Genomic DNA, 9,287 nt, shown 5'->3' with positions numbered 1-9,287 from the left:
AGACTCCAGGGTAAATTGCAGGAACATTTCAGCCATGAGTTGGACACTGCAATGACCTTTGAACCCTCCACATCTAAGTTCTGGAACACATCTGGCAGATGAAATAACACTGGCACTTGAGTCTGAACCTCCCTTCTTTCAGACACTGCCTCCACTAGCAGACATTGAAGAATTACTGGGAAGGAAGATCTCAGGACATGTCTATGTCCTGTGGGGGCCAGGCTCCCAGAAACAGCACACCAGCTGGACTAAACCAGGTGAAAGACAAGAACATGGCAGTCCAGGTATCATAAGACATGGAGGAAGATAGTCCTTTCAAGGGATCAAGGAAAAGAAGGTGGTCGGGACCAGACACGCTCTTGCTCGCTGTGAGTTGTCCTCTTGAGTCTCCAGTGACAGATCGAGGGCTGGGAATGTCCTAACTGGTAGAGTACTTGCCTAGCATGCACTGAGTTTGATTCCACATAAACAGAAAAGGCCAGAAGTGGTACTGTGGCTCAAGTAGTAGAGTGCTAGCCTTGAGCAAAAGAAGCTCAGTGACAATGCCCAGGCCCTGAGTTCAAACCCCAGGACTGGCAAAAAAGAAAAGAGAGAAAGGGAAGGAAGGAAGGAAGGAAGGAAGGAAGGAAGGAAGGAAGGAAGGAAGGAAGGAAGGAAGGAAGGAAGGAAATGGCAGATGGCATAGTAAGTGTCATCTTTCTAGGTAAGGAGGGCAACAGCAGCTGCCTCACTCAGGAACAGTGCTATCCTTCATGTGCATGTGAGGGAGGAGACCTCGTAGTTATCAGTATTCTGGATTTTTCCAGAAAGGCTAGAATTCTGAGTTTATGTATTTCTAATTTAGCTGTTTCTGTGCATGCATCTGTGAGTGTGCACACCTGTGTGTGTGTGTGTGTGTGTGTGTGTGTGTGTGTGTGTATTGCACTGAAGACCTTGAACATGCTAGACATGAGATTCTACTACTGAGCTATACCTTCAACCCTCAAACTTGTTTCCAAACCAACTTGGGTAGTGGCCTTGTCTTCGTCTTTCACTTCATCTTGCTCAGACAGTGCCCTGCTCCTGGCAGACTCCTGTCTTTCCAAGATCAAACATCATGTCTTTAATTAAGTTACAGACTTCCGATAAAGAAATATTTGAAATTGATGTAGAAATTGCCAAACAATCTGTGACCATCAAGACCATGTTGGAAGATCTGGGAATGGATGATGGAGATAATGATCCATCTCCTCTACCAAATATTAATGCAGCAATATTTAAAAACAGGTCATTCCGTGGTGATGATCCTCCTGAGGATGATGAGAACAAAGAGAAGCATACAGATGAGATTCCTGTTTGGAACCAAGAATTCCTGAAAGATGACCATGGAGCACTTTTCGAACTTATTTTGGCTGCAGACTACTTAGACATCAAAGGGTTTGCTTGATGTCACATGCAAGACTGTGGCCAATATGATTAAGGGGAAAACTCCTGAGGAGATATGCAAAACTTTCAACATTAAGAATGACTTTCCTGAAGAAATGGGCCAGGAGTTTGGCCTAGGGGTAGAGTGCTTGTCTAGCATGCACGAAGACCTGGGTTTGATTGTTCGGTACCACATATATAGGTAAAAGCCAGATGTGGTGCTGTGGCTTAAGTGGTAGAGCTCTAGCCTTGAGAAAACCAAAGGACAGTGCTCAGGGCCTGAGCTCAAGCCCAGGACAGGCAAAAAAAAAATGACTTTACTGAAGAGGAAGAAGCAGGTACACAGAGAACAAGTGGTGTGAAGACAAGTGAACGTAACACTATAAGGATTGTTCCAAATACTAGTTGCACTGCTCTTTTTATAATATTAGACAAACAGTAGACAAATGCAACAGCACATCAATTGCATTAGTGTAATATTGTCTTCATTGCATGTGTAGTTTGAATACACATCCCAAACTTATGGCTGAGTTTCTTCTAGTCCCAGCTAAAGCTTCTCTTTTCTTTACTCTGAATAAAACAATATGGATTCTCTGGGAAAACAAAAACAAAAACAAAAACAATTGGCTCTTACTTCGCACTGGTGGCTCATGTCTGTAATCCTAGCTATTCAGGAAACAGTCTGAGGATTGCAATTCAAAGCCATCCCAAAAGGAAAGTCTGTTCAAGCCCCAAGATCATCACACACAGAGATGAATAAAACAAATCAATTGTCTCAAGTTTTAAATAAACACAATGCCAATTGAAAACCAAATACAGGTGGGTACTGGAGATTCATGCCTCTAATCTTAGTTACTCAGGAGGCTGAGATCTGAGGATCATGGTTCAAAGCCCACTGGTGCAGAAAGTCCATGAGAATGCCAAAAGTGAAATTGTGACTAGTAGTAGAGCACTAGCCTTGAGCAAAAGTTCAACAAGCATTCCCAGGCTCTTAGTTCAACCCCAGGACAGGTACACACACACACACACACACACACACACACACACACACACACACACTCTGAAGGCCTGGTAGGATGATCCTAGGCCTGTTTACCTGAAACCATTCCTGGTATGCTTTTGGTGTCACATCCTCATAAATCCCCTTCTCCCCCTTCCTGTGAGGCCTATGGCCTTCCTGTCTATAGGTGTGGTATCGGCAAGACTACTCTTGGTTCCTGTGAAACACTTGAATTGGAATGTACATCAGCAGAATTCTGGTCTTTGGCCCCTTGTATTCAGATTGAAACTGCACCACTGGTTCTTCTGGATCTCCAGCTTGCAGGAGCCAAGTGTGAAACTGCTCAGCCTCCAAAACTGTGTAAGCCAATTCCACCTCAATAGAGTTGGAGATTTAGGGAGACAGAGATATACAACTGGCCCTGTCTTCATCCCCAGAGATCTCCTTCCCTGTTTTGTCAACCTTGCTTCGAGCCCACTGGTCTATATGGCTATTGAGTTTCCACTATGAGGTATAGTTGCAGGCCATTGGAAAGAGGAAAAGCTGAAAGAAAGGGTTTGCTCCTCCTTCTTACAAATTCTCCAAAACACCTCACAATGCTTCATAAACATGGCCAAACCAAGCTACAGAAGGGATTAGGAGATGGATGCTGATGAAGCACACATGTAATCCTAGCTACTCAGGAGGCTGAGATCTGAGGTTCACAGTTCAAAGCCAGCTTGAGCAGGAAAGCCCGTGAAACTCTTATCTCCAATTAACCACCCAAAAGCCAGAAGTAGAGCTGTGGTTCAAGTGGTAGAGCTCTAGCCTTGAGCTAAAAAGCTCCAGGACAGAGTTCAAGCCTTATCACACACACACACACACACACACACACACACACACACACACACACACACACACACACACAGATTAAAAATTGGCGCCCGATGTTCAGCTAAGAAGCAGTGTTCTGCTAAAAAAAAAAAAAGATAAAAGAAAACCTTGTTAGAAAAATAGATGAAAGAGTCAATATAAAGAGTCAGACATCAAGATTTATATGAAAAAATTCTCATGACAAATTGACTGTAGAGATGAATGGGGTATTCTGATATAGAGAACAACTTGTGGAAACTTATAAATTATGTTTTAGTTGACTTTCCAAAAGAAAGAATCTTGTTATGTTTTTGTCATCTTTATTGACTACTATGTTAAGTGATATTCCTTTAAAGATAAAAAAACAAAAACAAAATGAACAGATTACAAAGATTATATCAAAAGATTATCAAATAATAGTAGCCAAAAGACAGAGCACAACCCACATGACAAACTGGAATGTAGCATATCATAAGGCGTTTTCTCAGTCACTCAGGAAGAGTGCTTATTACTTTTAAAATGCCAAAATTGGGGCCGGGAGTTTGGCCTAGAGATAGAGTGCTTGCCCAGCATGCACGAAGACCCGGGTTCGATTCCTCCGTACCACATACATAGAAAAAAGCCGGAAGTTGTGCTGTGGCTCAAGTGGTAAAGCTCTAGCCTTGAGAAAGTCCAAGGACAGGGCTCAGGCCCTGAGCTCAAACCCAAGACTGGCACAAAAAAAAAATGCCAAAATTGGATAACTCTCTGAAGGAAAGCTGGATTCATAACCACCTTTATTCTAGAATAAATCCCAGATGAATCAACTAGCTAAATACAATACATAAAATCACAAATGTGTAATTTTATAAACTTAGAATAAAGGCCTTGTCAATCATGGGCCTTGAACAATGTACAAATTTATTTTTTGCCAGTCCTGGGACTGGAACTTAGGGCCTGGGCACTGTCCTTGGGCTTTCTCAAGGTTAGCACTCTACCCTTTGAACCACAGCACCACTTCCAGCCTTTTTCTGTGTATGTGATACCAAGGAATAGAACCCAGGGCTTTGTGCATGCTAGGCAAGCACTCTACCACTAGGCCACGTTCCCCACCCCCTCTGTACAACTTTGAGCCACAGCACCACTTCCAGTTTTCTGGTGGTTAATTGGAGATACGAGTCTCCTGGATTTTCCTGCCAAGGCTGGCTTCAATCCTCAAACCTTAGATCTCAGCCGCCTGAGTAGCTAGGATTATGGGCGTGAGCCTCCAGCACCTGGCTAATAAAGGCCTTTCTAAGTATCACTCAAAACCTAAAGGAGAGAAAAAGAAGAAAGAAAGAAAGAAAGAAAGAAAGAAAGAAAGAAAGAAAGAAAGAAAGAAGACAACTCCACAAAAACACTTTATTGTAATAAAGATGATGTACAGAGTTTTGTAAATCAGGTAAAGAGTACATTTCTTTTGAGACAAAAATTTCTTTGGGACCCTCTCTTGCTCTCTCCCAGTTTTTTTCTTTCTATCCCCACCTACAAGTTGTATAGGTCATCTTCAACATAGTGTCTGAGGACCACTGCTACATTTGTTCACCCTTTGTCCTCATTTCTGTGCCTCTCCTTACATTCCCAAAGACATATAAACAAACAAAAAGAAAACAAAACAAAATTAGAAGGAAAAAAAGAAAATACCTCATAACCATTTCCTGAATTTCATTTCAGTAACTATTATTTTATATAATTAGATGCACACAGGCATTGCGCCTCTGTGCTCCTCTCCTAAGAGTGTCCTCCTTGGATCTCACTGTGTATGAATGCCTAGAGTCCTGTATCATTTGCCATGTTCCACTGTATTTTAGATCTAGCTTCTGTATATGAGAGAAAACCTGTACCATTTGTCTCTCTGAACGTGGCTTACCTCACTTAACATGATTTGTTCCAGGCCCATGCATTTTACTGCAAAGGACGCATTACTATTTTTTCTGATGATTGTGTAAAATTCCATTATGTGTAGATATCACAGTTTTTGGATCCATTCATCTATTGTTTCCACAACTTGGCTATTATGAATAGTGCTTATGTTCTTTGATAAGGAGAAACCAAAAGCTAAGAGCAAAGCAGGCATGGTGGTACATGCCTGTAATCTCAGTCCACTAACATAGAAGAATCACCAGATCAAGTCCAGCCTGGACTATGTAGTGATTCCCAAAGCAGCTTGGGATACATAGTGAGACCCTGTCTCAAAGGGGAGGGGGAGATCAGAAAGGAGGTGGACAGCAAGTAGAAGAAAAACTAAGATATATGGCAATGGAACCATTTTCAACTTAAATCTTTAATCTATACAGACCTCCCACAAATCAATAAAATCTTCCAAGAGGAAGAAAAAGGCAAAGGAAATGAAGAGGCCAAACAGAAAAGGATTTATAAACAATCCTTAAGCACAGGAAGAGATGTTTTGCTCATTCATAACAAGGTCAGTGAAAATGGATTGCACTTCACTATGGTGAGAACATGGGAAACAGTTCCACATTTATTGACAGAAACAACATAAATTGATTAAAATGAAGTGCTTTCACAACTTGATACTGTTGGTAAAAAATTAAATCATAGGGGGGTTATAACTCACAGGTGGGTGTAACCTCAGCTACTCAGGAGGCAGAGGTAGAAGGATTATGATCCAAGATTGGTCAGCAACAAAAGTGCAAGACCCAGGGTTGGAGATGTGGCTTAGTTGGTAGAGTGCCAGCCAATGTGCAATGTGTCAGGTACTGAGTTTGAGCTCTGGTCTTGCAAGGAAAAAGAAGGAAGGAAGGAAGGAAGGATGAAAGGGAAGTAGGAAGGGAGGGAGGATGAAGAACAAAGAAAGAAGCAAAGAAAAAAAGAAAGGCTTAAATGGTAAATCACTTGCCTAGCAAGTGTAATGTTCTGAGTTTAAACCCCAGGACCAACACCACCAAAAATGTTGAAAAATCCTTTGATTCAATATTATGTGTCCTAAAAATATGCACATGCAAACTTGCAGGAACAAAGAAATTTTACAACCTGAAAACAGAAGAAATTTACAGCTGCCCCATGTGCGCAGAGGTCTTAGGACACACTAGGGTTTGCCCAGGAAATGAAGGCCAGCCTCTTTGATGAGAATGGGAACGGCCTTTAGATTTGTTATGGAAAGACCTGTAAGTTATATTGCTTCAAATCAAAAGAGCATAGTATGGAAGAGGGTGCGTACTATGTTGCTACCTATGAAAGATCTGCATTAAATATCAAGCTAGGAAGCAGCTACTTTAGCCAGGGAGACCGGGTGGCAGTGGGGACAGCAGTGACAGCAACACCTTTTCACAACCTTGTATTTGAAACTTTGCATTTACATTTAAATTTGCACATATTGTATTACCTATTCAACGATAGGTAAATAAATAGGTAAAACAAAGCAGCTGGAATTAGCTTGACAAAGAAATGGGACTCTGGCATTGCAGAGACACACAAAACAAGAATCAACTGAAAAACATGTTTGGACGCATGAGAGGATTAAGTGTATACAGAAAAGTCCAGAGTCACTGGCCTTGAGATGCTGAGCGGGGCAGTGGCACATGCTTGGAACCTTAGCTAACGTGAAGGAAGCAAAGGTAGGAAGAGTTAGAGGCCAGCCCAGCTGCCCAGCAAAACCTTGTCAGAAAGAAGGAAGGAGGGAAGGAAAGAAGGGAGGGAGGAAAGAGAGAGGGAGGGAGAGAAAGAGGGAGGAAGCGAGAGAGGGAGGGAAAGAAAGGAAAGGAAAGGAAGGAAGGAAGGAGGGAGGGAGGGAGGGAGGGAGGGAGGGAGGGAGGGAGGGAAGGAAGGAAGGAAGGAAGGAAGGAAAGGAAAAACAGAAAGAAATAGAGAAAAAGAAAAAAGAGAAAGGAAGGAAGGGAGGGAGGGAGGGAGGGGAGGGAAGGGAAGGGAAGGGAAGGAAGGAAATAAATGATGTAGAAACAACTGTAAAACCACATGTAGAAAATAGACATTAATCCCAACCTTACACCAAATATAAAAATTAAAAGGTGGGTCTGGGAATGTAACTTAGTGGTAGAGTACTTGCCTAACATGCATGAAGCCCTGGGTTTGATTCCTCAGGACCATATACACAAAAAAAGGAAGAAGTGGCACTGTGGCTTAAATGGTAAAATGCTAGGCTTGAGCAAAAGAAGCTCACGGGCAGTGCCCGGGCCCTGAGTTCAAGGCAAAAAAAAGTGTAAGTAACACAAAATGGGCTTAAATTATAATGGTAATTATAATTTTTTAATTTTTATTTTTCATTCTTTATCGTTATTATAAGGTGATGTACAGAGGAGTTACTGCTACATAAGACAGATGAGTACATTTCTTCTTGGACACCCCTTCCCTCACTCTCTCCCAATTTTTCCCTCCCATTTCTACCTACAAATTGCATACTTCATCTTCAACAGGGTAAATCTTTTAAAACCTGGTATTTGGCAGTGATTTCTTACAGATGCTACCAAGAGCACAAGAAACAAAGCTTAAAATAGATAAATGGGATGTCATCCAGACAAAAACCCTTTGCCTTATCAAGAAAATAAACTCTATACCCTTTGTCTTGTATATGTGTACCTTTTCAATACCCTTTGCCTTTGTCTATCTGATTTAGGGAGCGGAAGGAGAAGCACAAAATGGTGAGAGAAAGGGTGAATACTAGTAGATATTTAGGTGACACTAAGTTGATAATGAACTACACAACTTGGTGAGGAGGGGAGATGGGAGGGATGAAAAAAGAAAGGAATGCATGACACCTTTCAAAAGTAAATGTATTCATTATCTGACATATGTAGCTGTAACCCCTCTTTAGATCACCTTTACAATAAAATTAACTTAGAAAAAAAGAAACTCCAAAAGCAAAGAATTTTTGCAAATCATATATCCAATGAAGTACTAGTATTGACTGTAAAAAGAACTCTTAGAACACAAGAATAAAAAGATAACAACATTTTAAAGTAGGTAAGGACTTGCATAGATATTTCTCCTAAGACTTGACCAATAAATGCATCATGCAAAAAAAAAAAAAAACCCACTCAGAGAGAAATGCAAGTCAAACCACAGGGATGAGCCATTTCACACCCTCCACGGTTCTCAGTAAAAAGTTGGAGCTGTGGTTTGGTGTGGCCTGAGGGTCTCCAAGGGGTCATATGCTCGAAGGCTTGGACCCAGTGGGAGGTCTTTAGGTCACTGGTCACAAGCTTTCATAAAGCACCCTTTATAGTGTCCCTTCAGAACTCTTTTGAAAGGACTGTTGTCAAAGCCTATGTGTATCCCAGCCCCGCTCTGTCTTCTGGATTGACAGGCAATCACTTGCTTGCCCCTACCACTGCCATATACCATGAAAGGGTCCTAGACAAACCTGTGTCATACTTTTTGAAACCTGAATGACCAAAATGGTGAGCCTTTCCTATTCATAAGTTAGGAACTGCCTCAGGCATTTATAGTAACATAAGGCAGACAAGATAAGTGAACTAGTAATGGTAAAGATGGAAAACATCAGAAGATCCATCCACTATGGTGGGAGTATTAAATGGGAAACCACTTTGGAAAGCAATCATTCCTCCTATTGGACTTCATTCCACTGACTCATCTGAGGCATGGACATACTTGATAAAATAACTGTAAGTGGAGGGAGTCAGGAGGGAAAAATGGGAGAAAGTGAGGGCGGGAAGGGGTGACATCATTCAAAAAACCAATGTAGCTGACTCACATAACTGTAACCCCTCTGTATACCAACTTTACAATAATAATAAAATAATAAGAATAAACCGTAGGTTTCAAATTGACCAGAAGATATCAATTGAGCTGACCACAAAGAAATGATAAATGTCTGAAGTGATAGATATACTAATTAGCCAGATTTGATCATTATATAGCACATGCTTGTATCAAAGCATCATATGTCTCCAAAGTATATGCAATTGTTATATTTCAAATAAAAATTGTGTTGCTGAGTATTGATAACTCCCACCTATATTCCTAGCTATTCAGGAGGCTGAGATCTAAGGATCATGGTTCAAAGCCAGCCTGG

At 41.3% G+C, this 9,287-nt stretch overlaps 1 pseudogene; it reads left to right on the top strand.

Annotated features, from left to right (window-relative positions):
• Positions 1 to 1,096: 1,096 nt before the first annotated feature.
• LOC150054472 (S-phase kinase-associated protein 1 pseudogene) lies at positions 1,097 to 2,627 on the top strand (annotated as a pseudogene).
• The last annotated feature ends 6,660 nt before the right edge of the window (positions 2,628 to 9,287 follow it).

The sequence above is a fragment of the Megascapheus bottae genome, chromosome 15, assembly GCF_031878675.1.
Source record: "Megascapheus bottae isolate mThoBot1 chromosome 15, mThoBot2.hap1, whole genome shotgun sequence".
NCBI classification, from domain to species: domain Eukaryota; kingdom Metazoa; phylum Chordata; class Mammalia; order Rodentia; family Geomyidae; genus Megascapheus; species Megascapheus bottae.
Note: the sequence above shows the minus strand (reverse complement) of the source record. Positions and strands in the feature narration are given on the sequence as shown.